Consider the following 23958-nt stretch of genomic DNA (forward strand, 5'->3'; position numbering starts at 1 on the left):
TGTGGGCTTCCCTAATTATCTTTACTCTCTCAGTTTGTGGAATGCAGAGTTTCCCACAATGATATAAGAGTCGGTCCTTCACATGATAGTCCAATTCTTCTACTCTTTTGCCTTGACTCAAAGTTGCATATACATCTTTAAAGTCCATATCCTGAGCATACTGTTCTATGTAGCTTTCATGCAGCACAAAATTATGCTTAAGTATGGTAGATGCATTTATAATGGGTCTAGATAACATATCTGCAACCTTGTTATGTATGCCCTTTTTATATCTGATGACTAAATGAAACTGTTGTAGAAAACCCATCCATCTATAATGTCTTGATTGCTGCAATTTAGTTTGGGAGTGTAGGTATTGAAGTGGCTGATGATCAGTATGTATTACTGTTTCTTTGCCCATTAAGTAACGTTTCCACTTTTTCACACTTTGAACTAACACATACAATTCCTTATCATAAGTAGGATAGTTGACTACTGTAGGATTAAAAGTCTTAGAATGATAACATATGGGTTTACTGTGTCAACACTGCTCCCATGGCATAGTCACTGGCATCAGTTTGGATCTCAAATGGTCTTTGTAGGTCTGGCAGTGCTAGTACAGGTGTTTTACTAATCTTTTCTTTCAAGGTGTCGAAGGCTTTCTGCTGTTTGCCTCCCCACTGAAACACCTTGTTCAATCCCGTCAAATCATGTAAGGGAGCTGCAATTGAGGAAAAATTTGAAATGAACTTCCTCCAATACTGTGCTGCTCCTAAGAAGCTTCTCACTTCTGTAGCAGACTTGGGTTTAGGCCAGTTTATGATGATTGCCACTTTAGAGGGATCTCTTTTAAATTCACCTCCCCCTACTATATGACCCAAATAATTTAGAGAGGTTTTGCCAAATTCACATTTGGAGAGTTTAACATAAAGTTTTTCTCTTTTAAAAACATCTAATGTCTGCTTAACATGCTTTAAATGTTCTTCCCACGTTTTACTAAAAATCAGAATGTCATCCAGATACACAATAACAAAATCATCAAGAAAAGGTCTGAGTACATCATTCATTAATCTCATGAAAGTAGTAGGAGCATTAGTTAGGCCAAAAGGCATAACCAACCATTCATACAATCCCTGCTTTGTTTTGAAAGCAGTCTTCCATGCATCTTGCTCTGCAACTCTGACTTGATGGTATCCACTGTGCAAATCCAGCTTGGTGAAATAAACAACTTCCTTCAATTGATCTAAAAGATCATCTATGCGAGGAAGGGGATAACGATTTTTGATTGTTATCTTATTCAGTGCTCGGTAGTCAATGCACATTCTCCACGAGCCATCTTTCTTTCTCACCAAGATGATTGGTGACCCACATGGTGATGTGCTAGGCCTGATGAAACCTTTCTTGAGCAACTCCTGCACTTGCTTCTTGATTTCAACATTCTCTAAAGCAGATAACCTGTACATCCCAATGTTAGGCAGAGGAACATCTTGTTGCAAAATAATATCATGTATTATTCCCTTTTTGGGTGGCGGACCTTTAGGTTCTTGAAATAAGACATCATACTCTGAAACAATCTTTTCTATATCATCTTTCTGATCAACATTACAGCCCTCAAATATATTGGTTTTCTTAGGTGTCTTTTCCTTTACAACCATCAGTAAGAACTGTTTGCATGACTTTATCATTCTTTTCATCTGTCCTGAGTTTTTGAGAGTATAATTATTCTTGAGCTTATGAGCTCTTACAAAGTATTCGATTCCATCTTTAACAAGCAGATACTTGTTCTCAGCTCTATAGAAAATAGCCTTTCTATCATACAAGTAAGGACTTCCTAAAACAATTCCACATATATCCAAAGGAATTACATCTAACTCAACCTCATCTACAAATGCTGACCCAAAAGAAAACTTGAGTTTGCACTGTCTAGTCACTTGTAGTTGTGCTTTATCATTCAACCATCCTAATGGGTATGGCTTCTTATGAGGTGTGGTTACTAATCCCAATTTCTTTACAATTGCTTCAGAAATCAGTTTTACTTGTGAGCCACTATCAAACAAAGTATCAATATTTTGATTTTTGGAAATAACTCGAATATGGAAAAGCTCATGTCTTTTTCTCTCATGTTCTTCATCAATAATAGAGTGAATAGAATTACTAGTAGATGCTTCAGAATTCTTACCTTTTATACCTGTGGCTGCAATGATTGTTTCATCTCCCGAGTCTGACCCCAAATCTTTCTAAATAGCTGCAACGGTCTTCTTCTTCTTGCCCTTGGACTTCTTAGGTCTCAGCTCTGGATGTAGAATCCAACAGTGCTCATCATCATGCCCCTCCTTTTTACAGTGAGTGCACGAAGCTTTGCCTTTTTGTGCAGTGTTAGCCTTCCTTGCTTTCCACTTTTGCTTCCTTTTCTCCTTGCTCTTGCTTACAGTGGGTTGGGATGGTCCCCCAACTTTTGGATTTCCATTCTTTCCTCTAGCTTCTAGATGAGTAGCTTGTACAGATACCTCATCTACACTAGTGGGATTAAACATGAGGATGGTATGCCTCATGTAGTTGTGTAGACCACCAATGTACTTCAAAAGAGTCTTTGGTGAGTCTAATGAGATACCCAACATTAATGCTCTCTTTTTGAACTCTTGAGTATACCCTTGTACACTTTGCCCTTTCAACTACCGAAGAGTTTGCCAACTCATCATGGCTTGTTGCATGTAGGCCAATGGATAGAACTACTTTTTTATTGTAGCAACAAATTCACTCCAGACAGAGATGGTCTTACCATGCTTCTTCATATCAGCTTGGGTTCTACCTTCCCACCAAACCAAGGCAGTGCCTCCTAGGCGTAGGCTTGCCAGCTGAATCTTACTCTTGTCTGAGTCTATGTTTTGTACCCTGCAATACACATCAATTTGTCTTATCCAATTGTCCAACTTTTCAGCATTTAGCTCTCCATCATATATAGGCAAATCAAATTTAACATCTAACTTAATCAAAGATGCTTTCTTATTATGCACAGGGCTATTAGGAGGTGTGAGAAAGCTTTCCTATTTCCCCTTTCCTTTGGAGTGGTCATGGGAATGAGACTCATCTTCTTCTTTATCTTGTTTAGAACCTGATGAATTTTCATCCCTATGCTTTCTAAAGTCTCTAGACATTTCCTCTACCATATACTTTATAGCTAGGAAACTTTCTATGAACTGAGGGTCTGGCCCTATAGAACCTTCTTCTGACACTGTCTTCTGAGAATAGACTCTCCCAATTTCAGGATTAGTTTCCACCAACTCTCCTTCTCCTAATTTGAGCTTTGATCTAGTGAGCATTCACAGCTAAACCAACACAAGCTTGTCTAACCTTACAGCCTAGAGCTCTGATACCACTTGATCTGATAATCACTCTATGAGTGCCATCAGTTAAAGATTTATTAAAACAAAGGTATTACAGACTCATGTGATGGTGTGTGTTCTGTGTCATTTAAGCAACGGATCGATCAGATTGCCAATACATAGAAAATAAGTGGAAAGACAGCAGAGAAATACAGTAAGCAACACAAAGACACAAACAATTTTTTAATAAGGAGTTCACCCTATTCTCTAGGGCTACATCTCTGGTCCAGCTTCAGTGGTGGCCTTGTTTTATTGTGTCTTACAACAGAGAAATTACAATACAGGGACTCAATGTGAGTTCTCCTGAAGCAGATTTTTCTTGGTAGAGTGGTTCTTGGATTCCCCAAGCCACTCGGAGTTCACAAAATCTTTTTCTTCCTACCAGCTCTGTGACCCTTGGTCTACAGTGGAAAGAGCCAAATGTGATGCTCAGTCCGGATAGATTCCTCTAGGGAAAGGCTTAAATCTTCAAGCTCTCCGGTGCTCGACGCTGCCTGTGGTTAGCTCGGCCCTCTATCTCCTCTGCTTGGCTTTACTGTTCTATGTGTTCAGTCCTCCTCTCAGGGTTTACTGTTCACTGTCTCTCTTGGTCGCTTGGACTCCTTTCTATTCCTCCTCTCTGAATCTCCATTCGACTGTCTCTGTTAATGGCTTTAGTCATTCGATCCCTATGCCTGTTCAGTTCCTCTCCCGCCTACGTCGATTCACATACCGCCTGCGTGCTTGGAGTTCCCTGTTCGGCGTTAGCATGAATGTTGGGAAGTAGCCACGCATCCCCATAGGAACAACGCCAGCCTGCTCATCAATTCGTTTCTTTGGTTATGTTGTGGATATGTTCTTTCTCCATCGTGGTGGTCAAATGGATTCCAAATCCCCTTAAATTGCGGCTTAGTTCCTTGTCGATTCCGCTTCCTTCTATCGGGCGCAATCTCAGCCATCTGATCTGGGCTCCTCAAGATTCGACGTCATACGCATGTCGAGCGCAGTTGACTTGCTCGACTAAATACGCGCGATCAATGGCAGTTTTTCTCTCTCCTCTGTCGCCACGAGTCGCTCGGTGTATGGAATCGCTCCGCTCCTGTCCAAAACCTCTTACCGTTCAAGGGCACCCCGATCAAAACCGTCGGTTTCCAGGTCGTGGGTCCCACCTTCATACGTTGGCACTTTTCATTTCTCCGCCTGCGGTCCTCTGGTCCCCCCCACGCGACCGGGTGCTCAGGCTTTCCCATTTTGGCCCTGTTTGCCCAGCGATGGCGCTAATCACGCATCGAAAATCAGCTCCTTTTCCCGATCCGGGTCTCCCAGGGGCTATTCTGGCATCCCGCGCAGTCTCGATGGGCCTCAGTTAGCGCGCTTTGACCAAGGTCCTCGTTGTTCCACCCGACTTCCATGGCCACTGGTTCAGGGTGTTTTCGATCGTTGTTTTGGAATTTTCAAGAATTTTTTCAACTCGATACAATCAAGGTTCTTGATAGTCTTTTGTGGATCCGATTCGGATCAGGGACTGAAGTGGAAATTACAAATTTAGGTCAGGTTGGGAGTGAAAATAAGTATCAGATAAATGAAACAAGGTATTTTCACTTATACAATCAACCAAGTGGTATGTGAATCTACTAATGGAAGAGAAAATTAAAAAAAAAATACATTTTCAATAGTGAATACGCTCCTTGGATCACAACTGGGTAGAGTCATCGTTATTTAATAATTCATTTTTCAATTTCTTAGTTTCTTTCACATTTTTCTCTCCAACATATTTCTTTTTTTGCAAAATTGTCTAGGGATTTCTATTTTCTCTTTTCGCACCTTATGAACACAGGAACTAGAGAAAATTTTTCAATGCATGAAATAGCCATTATATCTTATCAACTCTATTACATGCAAGACAAATTTCATTTTATTAATTTATTATTTATTTGTATTTTTCCTCTGCTATTTGCATTTGCTTTGCCCTAATAAGCTAAATTGCATCCTAACAAAGAACCAATACAATTTACACATCTCATCATGTGCAAGCAAATAGTTTTTCTAAATCGTTATGTAATTCATAATATGTTTACACACCAAATAATTTATAAAATATATAGATAATCAAATATCAAATATCGATAATGGATCCTCAAAGAGTTTCTCAAGAGACCAACATTAATAGGGAAGCAAAACATAGGCAAAATCCTTAAATCTTACAAAACAGTCTCTAGCTTCCGCACCAACTACTCGTGCAACCTCGTCCTCAAGTCTACAATATAGAAAAACCCATGGTACTAGAAAATTGGTTCATGGTGAGCTATCAAGTCGTAAGATGACAAAGAGAATCTTCGCAGATACTTTCCAAACAAAATGGATACGGTTCAAATAGCCAAGTCCAAAAGTTTCATAAATAGAGAAAGCATTCAATAAGCTATAGATGTGGAAAATGATAGCAATGTACCACCTGATTGGGTTACTACTTGTTTAGTAGAGAATCATAAGGTAATGGAGCAAATTGCAGAAGAGAACATTATTTTCGACAAACATCCTGTGAAATTGCAAAATGAAAAATATGACAAAGCCACCAAAAAATTGAAGGTTAAAAAGGTAAAAGTTGAAAATAAAAAGATTATTCATCAAGAACAAGTGCATATTTATCTATATGACGTTGACACCTAGGGGCTCATCGTATTGCATTAATCTACCACTGATGTAGTTGCTTAGTTTGTTTCCAAATTGACTACAGAAAATCTCAGACTAAAAAGGAGATTAAAAGAACTAGAAAACATTATAAATCCATTTCCTTTGTTAATGACTCCAGTGGTAATATGTTCACCTTCATTATTAAGGTTTTTTGTTGTAACACTGCAAACATCTAACAAGACTGCCTATCTGCTTAATGCAGTGAAGTCACATATCATCAATAAAATATCTCAAAGATTAGAAACTAGCATTTGCACCAAATGTTGCAAAGGAAACGCCGTAAGGCATAAATTGAGGAACAATTCCGACATGGGAATGGGAAAATGTACATAAGATGCAGATACGTAGCATAAATGAGATTCTAAAGATGTATAAATTGAAGTTTATTTAGGGTGCTTAAGTCTATATTTGTTTTAATTATTGAATCAATATTGCATATAAATCTCATAAAATTCAACCAACTTATAATTGAGGGCTCTGATCTCTAAGTTTGACTTTGGGTCATTAACATGGTAATGCACTGTCTCAACCACTAAACCACATAACAACAAACAAAAGACTACAAAATGTTACGATCATTACTATAGTAAACCCAATGACTCTACACACAATAATTTATTCTTTACTCGAAGAGAATATTGCTTAACCATATCCACAAAAAGATTGCAAAGTGGAAAGTATTATGCAGAACAGAATCTCTGTTATTATAACTTGTAAGTTGTAGCATTGTTCCAACCAATAAAACTATCTTCACATTTTGGAAGATCAAATGGAAATAAGTTTTGAAGAATTCAATAAAAAACGTCCAAGATCATAGGATCACATGATTAATGGTACCCTGTCCTATGAATCTAATATTTTTATGCACTTACAATTAAGGGAGAAAACAAGGTCCAAACAATGTATACCACAGGGACCAATAAATAGTATATTTGCTAATCCTTGCTAGGATCAGAAAAAACAACATTACTTCTCCTTAAATCCTTCACAATCAAATTATACAATTGTTGTACAACACAAGGCCCATGCTGTTGTCAATAGTTCTGATTGAGAATGCGACCAGATTCCTTCAATCTCATACAGTGATTAATGCACCAATTATACAATTGTTGTACAACACAAGACTCATGTTGTTGTCAATCAAGCAATAGTTCTGATCGAGAATGCGCCAGATTCCTTCAATCTCATATAGTGATTAATGCACCAAACACAGATGTACTAGTTGCAACGACTTTTATATCATTTTGCTGATGTTGTCATGTCAAAATCAATGTGATACAATTAAGTCACCTTTAAGAAGAACCTCATTGCAATTTCTATACAAGGATGTCTGTCTTATCATTACTCATTCTAATTTCACCTCTTTTATTGTCAGACTTCACGAATTAGCCTCCAAATGCTTGCTTCATCCATAGACCAGTGAATTACCTTTTATAAATATTTTGTTTGAGCATTGGAACTCAATAACATTTACAAAATTATAAAAAGTTTATCTCCAATCAATTTCTTTTCTTTTCTTTTTCTTTTTCTGATTTCCACTTATTATTGTTATATAAATATCTAAACTCATTTTATAATACTTTAAAAATAAAAATTTCAGATATTATAATCCCTAAATCCTTTCTTCCCATTCTTAATGACTTTTGCAATTGGAAATAGGGCTTTGCAATTAGGTTCCCTCTGCATTAAACTCTGCAACTGACCCACCACGGTTAGTGTTGGAGTCCTTGGAGGGGTTTTATTCTCTTGAACAAAAGTCAAGTGACAAGAAAGAGTCTGGGCTCCCGGCTCTACGCCGGGTCTGTACATTATTACTGGAATCTCTTGTACCTGTTTTGGCAGATCCTATTTTGGGTGTTGAACATCCAGTTCTGCCCTTAAATACAAAGGAGCAAGCCAAAAGTATTGCACATGAATGGAAGTCGAAGATAAACCTTGAAGGAGATGTTGCCAATGGCAATTCGTTGGAGGCCCAGGCCTTCTTGCAACTTCTAGCTACTTTTGGAATTGCGTCAGAGTTTGATAAATATAACTTATGCAAGCTTGTTCTTGCATTTGCACGGTGCAGGCAGACACCTGAACTCTGTCGTTCCCTTGGACTTGAATCAAAAGGTTGGTTGGCTGGTGTTCTGTAATGTTAGCCTCAGTGGTTTTTCTGGCATTCATGGCTAGCTTGGTTTTTTTGAGGGACTGGGGGATTTTATCAGTATACTTGGTTGTGGCTGATTGAGTTGAAGATAAATTTTGGTAATCCTGGCTGTAATAAACCTTCCCATCATTTTTTGTTTAGTCCAGTGAACGGGTTTCTAAGTTGACGGGGTTGGTAGTCTTTTCTTTAGATCTCAACATTTCATATGCAAGGCAGATACTGAGTGGCCTCTACTAGGTAGAAATCTTTTTATGAGGTAGAAAGTTGTATGTAAGTTATTTTGTTGATATTAATAAAGGCACCTGAAGATGATCAGCTATGGTAAAGTGTCATAAGGCCTTTTTTGAGTGGGGAACTGTTTACTTACGAAAATGGGCTCAAGCTGGCATAGCTGTTATCTTTATTGACAAATCCGTTGAAGTTGTCTGTATTGTTTTTTCTTTCACAGTAAACTGTCTTTTGGTATTTCAAATGTTTGTGACATATTCAGATTAACTGAATTTTTTTTGACAATTTCATGTAGATGTTGTAGAAACCCTGGTCAATAGTGGAAAACAAATTGAGGCAGTCAACTTTGCTCATGCATTTGGGCTGACAGAGAAGTTTGCACCTGTTCCTTTGTTGAAAACAAATTGAGGCAGACAACTTTGCTCATGCATTTGGGCTGACAGAGAAGTTTGCACCTGTTCCTTTGTTGAAGGAATATCTGAAAGATGTTAAGAAAGCTTCTTAGGCAAGTTTAAAAAGTGGGAATAACTCTACTGTTGCACAAGTACGATTGTATTACTGCTATACAAAATGTCTTGTTATGTGATGATCATTTTGGCTTAGTATTGTTGGTTATATTGGAAGTTCCTTTTTTGACCGATATTTTTATTTGCTGCTACAGAATGAAGTAAATACAAAAGAGCTTTCTGCTTACAGAGCTGTTATAAAGTGCATTAAGGAGCACAAACTTGAATCGCAGTTCTCACCAGATCCTCTTCAAAAGCGTGTAGCTCAGCTAGAGAAAGCTAAGGCTGACAGAAAAAGGTCTGCAGGTGCTGTTAAGTCTCAACCTAAGTGTCCTCGTGCTAATGGAGGAAATGCTGGTGTATATATGCCTCCGCTAAGTGCAGATGAAAGAACTCCGACTCTTTATGCTTCTTCCAATGGTGCAGACAGAAGCTTTTATAGGTCTTTGGATAGAGTACAATATTCTGGTGCAGCTCCAGGTGTTACATCCTACAACCTACAGGGCCAAAATGCATATGACAGATCAAACCAAGGATTATATGGAGCAGGCTATGGTGTTGGAAATAGGACTCCAGTCTCGCTCTCAAGGCCATATATGTATCCATCAGATAACATGAGGCCTTCGTTGTTGGGTTCCGATTCTTACAATTCCTCTACTAATTACAACAACCATCACTTTGGCAGTAGACTGCCTGCCCCTCCTCCAGCTTATCAGTCTTCTTTTATACATTAGGTAGGTACGGTGCTTATCTTACCGTGGTCAGGCAAGTTCTGATCTTATCAGGCCCCATAAAACCTTTTCTATTGGATGTGGCTGGTAGTAAGCACTTAGCTTTGAAGAGGTTTTTTGACTTTGTTTCTGTAAATCTAAAAGATTGGCAAAGTTCATTTGGCAGCTTTTCACAATTTTCAGTGGTGTTTTCTTCTATTAAGGAATTTTATTTTTGTATGGTATTGAGTGCTTCATCACTTTCCCAGGTTACTATATACTGTAGTGTTTACAGTTCAAAGATGATTCTATGCATAATTTTGGTATTTTTTTATTTGTTTGACAAATCAGAGAGGATCAATCTGTCTCTTTGTGGAAGATTAAAATTTGGTGAATAATATATCATTTGTGATCTTGTTCGGAGCTCATAACACAAGACTTTCAATTGCATTGTATGCCGAGGGCTGGTCTTGTGCTGAATATGATTTAATTGTCCACTTGCACGTTACCTCATTGGTACATATTTACTCTACGCCTATGAAGCGAATCAGATTTTATTTTGATTAGTCCAATTGTAAGGCTCTTTTTGAAACTGGACCCTGCCCCTCTTAAGCTGTTGCATGATTTAAATCCCCCTTTTTGAGCAAAAATGATTTGTAGTGCTAGTGGTATAGTTGTTATACCCTGCAATAATATTTTTGTGTTCTCTGTAACGAGGACAAAGCACATTGGAGTTATATGTCCCATCTAGAACTAGCAATTGTCTCAAAAGGTACAAAGAGAGGCCGATAGGATTATTAAATTAGAATTGTTGAATTTCTCTAGAAGAGATGTTGGTTCAAGCCTACAAGGAGCAAAGAGATTTGATGTTTGGAGTTCACCCTAGTGGGCGAAATTGTTTTAGCCCAATCCTTTACCCGTGGAGCTACCGGGTTGCCAAGGGCCAAATTCCAAGAGTGAAGGGCTGATTATAGAGTTTGCGAGTTAATTAGGGTTTGCTAAGGCAGAAACAAGGTGTTGTGGTGCCTCTGTCTGAAAGTAGTACCCTAAAAAATATGGTGATCCTCTATGTGAAGTCTGGTCTGATGGGATGCTGAAGAATATGAAGCATATTCTGAAGAAAAGTGAATAATGAAGAGGTTTTTATCGAATTTTAAGAAAAGATGGTGCCATTCTAATTTTTGGGGCATAGAACAAAGTTTTAGAATGGCTTAGAGTATTTAGTTCATAGAAAGATAGTCAATTCAACTAATATAATAATGACCGAGGAATAACACATGATCAATATTTGGTTTGTGTCCGACTTCAAAATTGCTAGAGATCAAAGTCGGGTTTCGAATAACTATTATTGCTGGGCACTTCGCTAATAGAAGCCTATTTTAAAATGCCCTTAGGGATTTATGAAGCAAATCAAGCTGTTTGTTATCTGGTTGTTCTAAATATAGTGTCTGTATTTGCATGGATCATTTTCTGTTCCGATCGATATACTCAAGCCTCAGTTTCAACATATTTATGTAGCTTGGATTATTGGCTCACTAGCTTGGATGGTGAACTCATTGGTTTGTTAATCCCATATCCGCTTTGGAGGGACAAATTTTCTAGAAGTTATTGTGTGGTTCCCTAATCTGTTACCAACGGTAGGTGCCGTATTGAAAACCAGTAACAAGCGATTTTTTGTTCCATTTTTAGTTCTGGCATTCACTTCTTTGGAGGAAGGCGAGGCTTCATTATGTCATCATTACATAAAATGTCGGGATTGAATTGGATATGTGGTAGAGTTCGCTGAGTAGTTCCAGCAAAGACAGTCCTGAGCTCCGATTCGACATTTTTCTTGGCTCTAAGGTTAAAGCTAGTGGACAAAATTCGAGTTATTATGGAAGATGGGTTTTTTTACAGCAGCTTTTTAGAGCAAGAGATCAACTTGGACAGTTGACTGCATCCAAAGATGTCCTTAGTTCATTGGAGGAGGTGACAAGGAAATTACAAATGGCAGGACAACCACCTTCTCAGTTGACTCTAGCAATTATGGTTCCAACAATGATTAACTTGGGTGAGTATAGGCTATTGAGGCATAAAGATAGAAAGATAAGGCTCCTTGTTGCACATTGTCCGAGTGAAGTTTTAAGGGTTACAGTTCCTAAAACCCCTTGTAAGGGAAATATAATGCAGGAATATTTCAGCTGATTGTGGGAAGCTTCCAAGGGCTAGATCAAATTGACAGTCCCTCTTTTGGCAAGAGAGCCTAGATTCTAAAATTAATGGCAACGGTAAGGTCATGTAGGCAAAAAAGCCTAGATTCTAAAATCAATGGCAGAGGTAAGGTCATCTTCTTGACTATGATTTTCATGATCTTGTTCTACAGTTGTTTCATTATTTCCTCGATGCTATCAGTAAATACCATGGCAAATCCATTAATGATCACATGAGAATCATCATGGGTACAATTATTGATAAGTGTGATGAAAGTGATGTGATTTTCCGACCCATCATATCTTTATAATTGGTTGTCCAGAAACAGAAGCAGGTTACTTCTACAATTGCTTCTAACTTGGTACAGAATGTTGTCAAACAACATGAAAGGAAGCTAAACCCTTACTTGATGAGGAGTTGGTAAGGTTCAAGCCAGAGGAGATGGATGAACCTTGTGCGGAAAGTCAATCTTATATGGCAGCCACAACCTATGAGGACAATTGTATCACTTCACTGATCTCTTCTACAGGACTTTCCAATGGCAGTCGCCAAGAACATACTCAAAAAGAGATTGAACATCTTAAATAAGGCCTTCTAGAAATGGAGAGAACAAGATGCTCAAGGGCATCATATCACAGTAGGGAAATGGGCTTAAGTCCCTTGGAGTTAGATGTGCTAGGCCAGCTGCAAATCTTACCCATGTTGGGAAATAGTGAAGAGTTTCTAATGAGGCAACAAAAGAAGCCTACTCAGAAGCTACAAAGCATCCCTCTTCAGTAGTACACAAACAAGGCTTGCAGTACCATGAATCCAGATTTGCATAGTCGGGAGGTGAGTTGGTACGAGGAAGGATCCAACTACGTCTGGTTTCTTTTACAGGAAAATCGGATCATGAGATAGAGCTTCAATCTATTAGCATTCCATTTGAAATCAAAGTAGCGCAGCATCAGTATGGTGGAAATTTTCCTTTTGTTGGAATTTATACACAAGGTCTTTGTCAGGGGTTGTTGATAACTAAAGATGATGGAAGGCACATTCCATGGGGGGTTATGGATAATTGCTATTTCAGAACTTAGAAGTCCATTTCAGTTGGGATGGAGGGAGATTATGAGTCGGTATCCCACTAAGTTGATGTTTCCTAGGAGACACTTCTAGCCAAAGGCATAGTGCAACAAGGACCATCACATATTTGGGATGGGAAACTCCCGAATAAGCAAATGGGAGCCAGGTGGATCACGTCGTCATACAACAGAGCTTGATAGTGAGTCAAGGGTCCATTTGATGTAGATGCAATTTCTCAGATTCAGTCGAAGGAGGATATCATGGGCAGCAGGATCAGATAGATCTTTTGACGGAGTGGTGGGGTGCACCATCCGATTTATGGGGAGCATGGATAACATTATTATCAGTATTTTATCTAGGAGATCAGCAACATGCAGAGAATGGGTATTCTAGTTGAGATGGAACATTCAGAAAAAAAGTTTGCCTCTGAGTTGAGGGATGGACACCTACAGGATGAGAAGTATACAGTAGAGGACGACATCACACACTGGGTCCCTGAGTCCACACTCAAGGACAAGACTATGAGAGTGGTCCATGCTTCACTATTGGCACTTCATCCTGACGATTGCCACATTTACAATCAAGTTAGAGAGAGGTTTTATGGAGAGGGCCTCGAGGGTGTTATGCCAAGTAATGAGATGAAGTATATGACTATTCAGCAGAACAAATCGAGGCACGATTGTTCGGCAGGCTTACTATAGGACTTTCCTAATCTAGATCTGGAATTGAGTGTATCTATGGGCATTATAATAGGTCTAGCAGGGGTGCAGGACTATAGTTACATTGATAAAAAATTTGGCTAAGTGAATGAGTTTGCACATCCTTTCATGATCCCATCGGAGTACAGGTCAGCCCAACGGGCAGGATTGTCTGGCAAGGAAGTGTGCAGGCCCCATGAAATGTCTACGTATACTCTCAGCGACCAGGATAGCAGGATACAGTCTGTATGCAACAGATTTCATCAATGGATTTTACAAAAGGAATTAATATGGCATGGAAGGTGAGTAAAATTAGAATTTATATTTATACCTCTGGTGGTTGATGGAATTCAGGGTAGGTATGAAGGGATGTGAAGCCTTTCTTATCTTATCTTTTGTTCAATACTCAATGTTGTTTTAGTATTTAACAAAATGGCTTCAAATATAAGCATACCTGGAGTTACTTTGTAAAGACGCAGCTGAAGAAGTTGAAATCCCAAAGTAGTGATCTCAAGATCTGCTATGGCAGCTAGTTTGCTCCACCCAATTCCACTTTCGTTTCCTTTCAATGCCCGTATGCAACAGATTTCATCAATGGATTTTATAAGGGAATTAATATGGGATGGAAGGCAAGTAAAATTATAATTTATATTTATACCTCTGGTGGGCGATGGCATTCAGGGTAGGTATGAAGGGGATGGGAAGCCTTTCTTATCTCATCTCTTGTTCAATACTCAATGATGTTTTAGTATTTAACAAAATGGCTTTAAATATAAACATACCTGGAGTTACTTTGTACAGATGTAGCCGAAGAAGTCGAAATCCCAAAGCAGTGATCTGAAGATTTGCTATGGCAGCTAGTTTTCCCCACCCAATTCCACTTTCGTTTCAATGCCTGCATGCAACAGGTTTCATCAATGGATTTTACAAAGGAATTAATATGGAATGGCAGGCGAGTAAAGTTAGAATTTATAACGAAGCAGGCGAGTAAAGGAAGCAGTTGATAACGTTTCGGTGGAATCAATCCGAACCCAATTCCACTTTCGTTTCAATGCCTGCATGCAACAGGTTTCATCAATGGATTTTACAAAGGAACTAATATGGAATGGCAGGCGAGTAAAGTTAGAATTTATAACGAAGCAGGCGAGTAAAGGAAGCAGTTGATAACGTTTCGGTGGAATCAATCCGACGGCTCAAACCATTTTAATCGTCTAACCATTAAATCAAGGGCTCACAAATGGACACGTAACCTCAGAGGAGAGTTGGTTTCAGAGGGGAACGCCTTACGGCATAATTATTGGTGATATATGGAAAGAAGTATTCGATTTAACGCTTTTGCAACAACAAATGATGACATTTATGAATTTGGTTAATAGTAATGTTGAGAAGGACAGGAAATTCATTGACAATGATTTAGTTTCTTTTAGCCAGAGGCTTGGACTACTCTCTAATATTGCGAGACAAAATGAAAAACTTCTAGATGCTAATCAAATAAAGAAATTGGAAGTTGGATGGGTAGATAGGATCACTACACTTGAGGATATCATTTTTTACTATGGTAAGCTAGGCAAGAGGAGAAGTGATGCATATCTCAAGGATATAGACATTATAGAATTCTTAGATAGTTTGTGCATTCTACACGATTCTGAGTTAACTTAAAGCGATGCATTAAAAGTTGAATTGGACCCCAAAAATTAGGAAATGGAAACGGATTTTGATAACATCACTAATTTTACTACAAAGCAAATTAACACATGAATAATAACTTTTGCTAAAGTCAATAAGCAGAACTTTGTCTCAGTTTCCTGAGTGCAAGAAGAAGTTAGGAAAATTGAAAATCAGATTTTCACTAAAAACGTGAAAATGGAAATTACAGTTGCTCCTGACAGGGATTACATTAAAACTATGGTTAATGCATTTTTTTCAATGACTCGTCAACTTGTAACACATGTAAAAGAAGCATAGTCACGGAAAGCAATTTTTGCATAGTGTAAATATTTTCAGATCGTTCAACATTCAATTTTTTGTTAGCTAATATAAGAGAATTTATCTTTGTTTATTATTTTATGGTGATCTTTTCTACTTACTACATGCAAATTGTTGTTTTTTGGTTGTAGATGGTTTTTTGTGTGTTATGGTTTACAAAAGCGCAATCCTAGTTTCAGCTAGAACAAACACATTTACTTTACAGTTTGCGTTGCACAATTCCGACTCTGTTCAACAACTTTGTCTTTTATGACTATATTTTGAATATGATCTCGTACATATGTGGATTATGGCTACGATCATTGACATTTTATTCTAAATACAATTATTATTGAATCTTATTCTATATCAATGTTATGATAATGTTTTCTATAAATTTTCAAAGATATGCTTTCGGCTTTTCTATTATATTCAGTGTTGTGTTAGTGCTTTAAACGAAACTAAACATTTGACAATAGTTTTGGATCTTAAACATACATCACTTGATAATAGAATACTAGCACAATGTCTTCAGAACTACACAACGAGAACTCGAAGAAACTTTTCATTGTAGTTGATGTATAGTACCATATTCTACACAATCAAAGATCAGTTTAACTGTGCATATGCATATTAATTAATTAATTATGTTTCCTATACACTCTTTCTGCATACAATGAAATAAATCTCGGTATTATAGTTCTGGTTTGGTTGAGCAAGTTTTTTTTTAATGCTTATGTCTTGAATATGTTCTAGTGCATTGAAAATGTATTATTTGAGTGTGACAAAAACTTTAATTAGATAAACAGGAGTTGAAGTATTCGTTATTTACATAAGAACTACAATAATTGTTTTCCATTTAAAACTATATGTCTCTATCAGTTTTATGGTAACATATTTTATTTTTTTTCGAACATATGCTTTGAGACTTTGGTTTATATTTGATTTTCCATTATTGGTTAAAATGAAGATCAACATTTGACAATATTTTTGGATCATAGAAATAGATCCCTTAATAATACATTTTCTAATTGCAAATTTTTAGATTTGAATAAATTTTGTTGTGCATAATACGAAAGAAGGAATAAAGATTTTATTTTGTTCAAGTGCACTAAAAATCCATACAATATTTAAGCATTTCGAACAATGTATCAATGTTCAATGGATAGGGAATGTGCCAGAGGACCGGGTGTACATAAATGTGAAATTACCTCTATGCCAAATGCGCACAAAAAAAACTTCACTCAGTGAGTGAATATCATTCTACACAATGAACGAAGTTTTGATTGTACAAATTTATTTCCGCATGCCCCTTTTCATGAATTAGGTTTCTTGAAAGAGATGTAAATCATACAGTTCCATCTAAGTTAATATTTAACTATGCCATTACAAATTTTAATCAATTAATTAGCTTTGTTGTCTAATTCTGTGTTATTTAAAAATTTTAATCAATTAATTATCAAAGCCTTTAGTGCAGAGTGCATATGTCCACCCAATGAAAGCTTAAAAGCACTCTCTGTACTATGGAATTCCTCCACACTCAAGCAAATATTCCTAATTTCAAAAAAATAACCATAAACAAAGCTTATATTGTTATATATTTCATTGTAGAGTTCTATCCACACTTCGCACAACCATTAATTGATTGACTAATGACATTCAGAATACAGATGCTTTATCTTATGCCTCTATTGATGCTAGCTTTGATGCGGGGGATCCACGACTACTGAATCTATAGCCCGATCAATAAGTTATGCATCTACCCTACTAGCATCTTTGGTTGGTGTCTCTAGCAAATATGCTAGTGAATTAATTGTTGTTGTTGGCCCTGGAGCTCTTCTTGTGTCTTTTCTTTCATTTATACACTCTACAGAATGAATACACTATTTTTAGGATTTTGGGGTTGAGGATAAAACCTCTGTAGACCACTCGCATAAGGGTCAATATCCATTATTCACTGGGACTTTATGTTCAATATCCTTTTAATGGGACCGCTAATAACTACTATTCTATCCACATAAGTCTGTCCATAGTGAGGAAGATTATAAACAGTGATGGAATTAGCAAGTTATGCATACACATAGCCCTTTAACCATCGCACCAACTTTAGCAAACCCTATACTGGGATGACCCACATAAATGCATATGTGTGGGATTTCAGAGCAGATTCATTGTGTGGAAGAAGATCTCAAGATTTCATTGTATGAACATATGCACTCCGCACAATCTATTAATGATAAAATAATCAATGGTCTTATATCGGAATATGAAGCAAGATCTCAAGATATCAAATATAGAAACATGACTTTCAAAGCATTAAAATATTAATATTGACGTCTACTTTCAAAATAAAACAAATGCATATGTGTGAAAGAATCTCTGAAGCTTTCATTGTGCAAACCTTTTCACTCTGCACAGACTATTAATAATAAAATAACCACTAGTATTGTGTCGAAGTTAGAATGAAGCTTTCATGTTTTCATTGTGTATACCTCCACGCTCTGTATAATTTACTAATATCAGGTTGCACGTGTGTTAATTTCAAAAGAGTTAAAATGTATTACAATTAAAATATCCCTCCGCACATCCTTCATTCTGCCTTAAAAGCTTCCTCCACACAATGAGCTTCTTGCACAAACCTTCACATATGCCTAGTTTTTTAATCAATTGATTCACAAAGTATTCAACATAGAAGAACTTGGTTTTGCTACACTATGGGAATCGCTCACTGACATTTGTGCTTATGCAGAGAGTTTTCTAAAAATTTCAAATTAATATTATGATGTTTCATTGTGTGGAGCTTTTACTGTGCAAAGGAAAGGGTACATGTGGTACGGATCATTGTGCGGGGCTTACAATGAAAATTTTCATCATAAAGAGGAAGCACAAGGAACGCCCTACTTAAAAAACTATAAACCTAAAAATCATAGATATAAATTAAATTAACATTATAATAAAATCAAACTTATTTAATAATAAATATTCTGCAGGGATCACTGTGAAGAGCTTCCTTGTGCAGATATAAACATATAAACTATCAACATTAAAATCATAGATATAATTAAATTAAATTAACTTTACAACCATATCAAATTTATGTAATAATAAATCTTATTCATAGTGCTATGCAATTGCAATTCCACACAACTATTAACAAATGCTTATGCAGAGAATTTAATATAATATGGGTTTTGTTTGTGTTCCTTAAACTTTAGCCTATGTCAACTTATGCGAAGAGTTTTCTACAAATTTTGAATTAATATTATTATGTTTCATTGTGCGAAGGACGGGGTACGTGCAGAAAAATGAGGGTGCATAAGGTCATTGTACAAAGCTTCCTTGTACACAACTTTCATTGAGTGGAGCTTATAATGAAAAGTTTCATTGTGTAAAGCAAGCTTCTTTTGCACATTGACAGCTTCGCACAAGGAATGTCCCACTTAAAAAACTATAAACCTAAAAATCCTAGATATAAATTAAATTAAATTAACTTTACAACAAAATCAAATTTATATAATAATAGATTTCATTCACAACTCTATGCAACTATTTATTATTAAAATATTACCATTAATATCGTATGCGACCATCGATTGTACACAATTTTCTCCACTCTACACAACATTTACTCAATTGACTAGCGATATTTGGAATACGAAGATATGCATTATTTATTATTAAAATATTATGAATAATATCATAAACATATCAATACTCGCAATACAGATATATCTTAGCAATCGTGCCACATCGAAGTGAAAAGATATGTGAGTTCGGAGGCTTACGTTCCACACACTATCCTTCCACACATATTTGAAACCATTATGTTGTCATTTCCAAGCAAGAGAACTAACCTCCGACCCAATTGTAACAATGATTATTTAATAATGTTAAATCTAATGATTGTTATATATAGTATGATTTTTATTAAAATAATAAATATACAAATCTTTTTTTAAATTTACAAAACCTTTCAAAAAGCTTACAAAACCACAAAAAAACTAGAAGACATCTATTGTGAGCACTCTTCTGCATGCAAATTAATCATTTTCAATTGTTGGCCTATTGAGATCAATATTCCACTTTCTTGGGTCGTCGTGAAGCCAGTCATGACTTGTAGGGGTGTCTCCATTGAGCTTGAGATCCATTATAATAACCTTAAGTGCATCCACTTCATCAATTAATTGTGATATCTGATGATAAAGAGCCATAATTTTATCAGTGTGTTCTACCTACGAGTGATTCAATTGACAAAATTTGACTTGCAAGTCATAATCAACCCTCTGCAAGGCTTCGTGAGCAGATGAATAGTGAGAATGGGGACTTGCTACCAAATAAGTCTCAAATTTGGAGTCGGTGTTCATGATGTTACGCTAGAAGATGTTACAAAAGTTGCAAGCTTCATGAGAGAATGATCCCGACCTCTCCAATGTAACTATAAAGAGTATGCAATTCACCATAGTTAGAAGGGGAAGTTGGATTGCAAAGAAGAATCTCCAATTGGTGATACCCAAATTATATGTTGCACCGTGTTGATCAAATAGGCATCCATCCAATTTACCAAGGCAAATAAAAACTAACTAATAACCTAAAGACCCAGAATTGATAAATTTCCTCTGAACCTGAGGCTTCCTCAAAATGTGTGAAAAGAAAGACCTATAAACTGTTGGAGTGATGTATGACAGAGCCTCTAACCACTATAAAGAACCTGAATTGGAACCTAGGGAATTGAGATAGGATTCTACTTTGATTAAGAAGGGTAATGGAGATATGAAGGAGTGAAGTAAAATGACTAAAAATACGCATTTTGAATGGTGGAAAAGATAAAAAAGTTTGGGAACTCAACAATTGCATAAAATGAGACAAGATAATTAGGCATTTTGAACATAACTTAAGCACCTTTCTTTCCATTTTCTTATAAACTTATGATATATACATGTGTCAAACAAATCAATCAAATAAGGAACTTTGGAGGAACATGGCACTTAGCCTTGAGAATAATATGAAAATTATAGGAGGAATAGCTCCAATAAATTGAAGGGATTTCTAAAATAAAAGAGTCTTTGATCATAACCACGGTGAGAAAACTAAAAAGGTCGGAGGTAGATTAAAGTTCTATCTCTAATTCTTTGTCTCCTATCATGTTAGCATGCAAATATGTATTAGGTTATTTTCTTGTCTTATTGATATTTAGTTCAGATACATGTTCATGCTCGAATGAAGAAGATTAAAAAGAAAATGTATCGATGTACATAAAATTGAGACCACATGACTTAGCATTTTAAAAAAACTTTAGCACACATTTTGTCAATTTCTTGTGATATTATGTTTTACATGTCAAATAAATGGAAGAATAGGGCACCGAGCCTAGGGAAGAATTTTCAAAGTAAATGGGAAGGGTCCAATAAATTGAAGGGGTCTCCAAAATCAATAATTTGGATTTACTCGGTGTTGGGTGTTGAGGCAACATGACTAAGGTCCATTCACAATTGTTTCCTTTGAATGCAAGTATACAAGTTGTTATTATGGTTTTAATGTTATCTCTAATAAAGTGTGGTTGGTGTTTCTTTTGGTAAGGGAGTAGTATAATGTTTACATAAACTACAAATTAATATACGAGGATTAAAACTCATTCGTTCAATGAAAATTAGTTGTCTAGGTGATATGTTTATTAAAATGTGTTTGCAAATATTAATGATATGTTGAGACATTCATGGAGTTTTATGGTGAGATCATATGGAAAAATATAGTGAAGTCTAGTTGCTTATTTACATGGTATGAAAATTATAAATAAAAGATATATTAGGAATGTAATTATATAAATTTAATAAAAATGTTTCAAGGTTTGGAGTAACAATTGAGAGTATTGAACAAAAATTATATTATGGGATGATACATCAAATTATATTGTGTATTACAATATATTAATTTTATAAAAATTATTTAATAAAGTATAAGAAGTATTGTTATTCTCCGCCTTAGTAGGATAATTTCGAGGTAATAAATGGGTTTCAAAGCAAAAATTATTTACCAAAATCAATCTTAAAAGAAGCATAGGATACAAGATCATGGTGTCAACCATGAGGTTAAAGATATTTGGAGGGAAAAGAAGAAAACTTCTATTTGTAATTGTATTTTGACTCATCTCTTTATAGATTTACTAAAATTTCATGTGTAGGCAATCATTGAATGCATAATTTAATTTTGTATCGAGAGAGTACTCACTTTGTACATGCAATGAGATAAACTAGAAATACGTCGAAACAACAAAAAAAACACTTTTTGTTTTGTTTTGTTTCCAAACATATTTTTTCACGAGGAATTTAATTTTGGATCCAAGGAGTGCCCTACACTTCAAGTTTGAATAAAACTACAAGGAAATATATCAAAAATACGATTAAAGAGTTTTTTTTTCTTTTTTGAAAAACCCATCTCTTATTTTATTATTTTAACTATTATTTGATTATTTTTACTACGAGGCTCTCTTTAAACCTTGAATTTCCCCTAATGTTTATACGTCATGGAGATACATCCAATAGAGTTTGTAAAATGGCAACTTAGAACTATGTGAAATCAAATTCTAGTTCAAGTTTTGAGTTTACTTTCCCTTTCAAACTTCTAAATCATAATAATTCTATAACGTAACCTATCAAAATAATGACACAATATTGATAATGGATAATTTGTTAACCAACCTAGATCCATCTTAACCCTGGATCTACCATGTGCCATGAGGGATCAAATCTCTTGAGATGCAAACCTCTTTTAGAGGGATCAAAAGAGGTTTGCATCTCAAGATATTTGATCCCTCTCAACGCTTGGTAGCTCTAGGGTTAAGATGGATCTAGGATGGTTTAATTCCCCCCTTTAAATTGGATATATTCCAGATAAATACCATGGGTTTTCAAGGGTCATTTTTACTTTTATTATTATTTTATTTTTATTGGGTTATTTTTATTTTTATTTGTTATTTTATTTTGACCAAGTTAAAATGTTTACTTAAATTTAATTAAGTAATTAATTAATTTTTATTTGTGTAATTCGATTTAGTCAAAATGTTAAAGATTACTTTATAACATCTCTACCATACTGGGTTGAAGAGTGCTTCTTGACAAAAAAACCTATATTTACTCTTTTCCCAAACATTCATATCAATATATAAAATAAAATGGTGTTTGAAATCCTAATTAACAAATTAACTAATAAGTTAATGTAAATAAGAACTATTACCAATGACATTTAAGCGCTTACCAATATTCATATTCTAATGGTGAATATTAAATGACTTGGAGAATCATCTTACTCATATAGATTTACTATAATTAAAAAATGAATGTTACCTATTACATTTAAACAATTGTGAATACTCTTATGGTTACCTATTACATTTAAACAATTGTGAATACTCTTATGGTTACCTATTACATTTAAACAATTGTGAATACTCTTATGGTGAATATCATATGGCTTAGAGACCCATTTTACCCATATAGGTTTATGATAATAATAAAATGTTTGAAATCGTTAATAAAAACTATGAAAATAAGTTATTCACTAATATGATTATTTAACCCATACTAAATCGGTTGAAGAATTTCCCAATTTTGAGTAGGTTAAGAGATAATAGAGATTATATCAATATTTCAAGGAGGAAAATTTTGAAGCCTTATAAGGTATAATAATGGGACCTACAAATGTGTTTCAAAAATGAATATAGGCATTGGCCAATATAAGGGCATGCCAATAAAAGAGTATAATTTGTTTAAGAGGCGATAAAATGAGAACATATATTTTTTTAAGGTGCATGTTACTCATTCTAGTTATCAAGATCTAATATTACATTGATTTCCCTTCATTAATATCGTAGAGAGTAAAAATATGAAAGGTTGAATCTATCGCAAAAAGAGGAGATACCATAAACGGAGGGAAGAGAAAAGAAAATTAAACAAAAAAAATTTAGCTTCCTACAACAGCCAACCCAAACTTACCATAAAATATCTCATTGTATGTGTAAAAAAAAGGCATTGTTCATGCACTGCTCATCGGCACACTATTTCCAATCTTAAAGAAAATGGATATGAAGGATATGAAGATTTGATGGAGCTTTTTGGAAATTTGTGCTAATTGTGTTTATGCTTGAAATTCTTGGGGAGAAACGGCTAGTGATCTATTTATAATATCATAATTTTAACATTAAAATTTATAGGCAAGATTGTATGCATTTCATAGTCAATGAGAGTACAAGCGAGAGATTTCTTTGAGAGGAAAGAATGATGTCTTAGTTATTTTTTCCTTTGGTAATTGAGCACCCAAACATATTTATAATAAGATTTGAGAAGTTTAATGTTGCCATTTTCTTTTTAAGTAAAATTGATTAAATATTTTTTTTTATACGACAGCATGGATCCATCTAAACTC

Source organism: Pinus tabuliformis, chromosome 6, assembly GCF_031772625.1.
Source record: "Pinus tabuliformis cultivar Carrire ecotype Pingquan chromosome 6, CPIR1, whole genome shotgun sequence".
NCBI classification, from domain to species: Eukaryota; Viridiplantae; Streptophyta; class Pinopsida; order Pinales; family Pinaceae; genus Pinus; species Pinus tabuliformis.